Genomic DNA, 663 nt, shown 5'->3' on the forward strand with positions numbered 1-663 from the left:
AGACCTTGTTTATTGTTAAAAAATCTAATAATTATTCCATAATCTCTTAATTTCTTATGTCACACATCAAGTGTGATCTGATGCTACCTTGCTGGAATATAATTTAATGTGGTTCTCTCCAATATAATAATAATAATATTCAATAAAATAATTCTTTTGAAAAAAAAAAAAAAAAACCTTCCCTAATGAATCTGTTTGTGAGTAGTGACCTTAGAGTGAGTCATAGTGGCAGGACAGGTACACGACTCAAGCTGAGAGCTATGTAGGCTTGAGGCGTGGATGAAAAATGAGTTTTCACCATGCTGCCAATTTCAGAGTGGATTGCTGAGTCATTCTTCTTGCTGGTTTTTAGTGTATCCATGTCAATATGAAGATGTTGACCTTGTCCCAGTTCATATGTGAGATGACCCTGAAGGGATCTGAGATTATCCAGGAGCTTCCAAGCTAGCTGCAGGATCCTTTTCTCCTGTCTCTCTACATGAAAAAGCTCAGGTACTGGGACCACGAGTTAGCATAAAGGCTATGTTGCTGGACTCCCATGTAGTCGACTGCGGTTCGAGTACCAGACCTGGTGGCTTAAAACTCATGCTGGGCGTGTGTGTGTGCATGCCCAAGATCCTGAGAGGAGACTGGAGGAGAAGGGACTGTGGTGTGGCCATTTTC

The sequence above is a fragment of the Tupaia chinensis genome, unplaced genomic scaffold (genome assembly GCF_000334495.1).
Source record: "Tupaia chinensis unplaced genomic scaffold, TupChi_1.0 Scaffold141414_1, whole genome shotgun sequence".
NCBI lineage: Eukaryota > Metazoa > Chordata > Mammalia > Scandentia > Tupaiidae > Tupaia > Tupaia belangeri.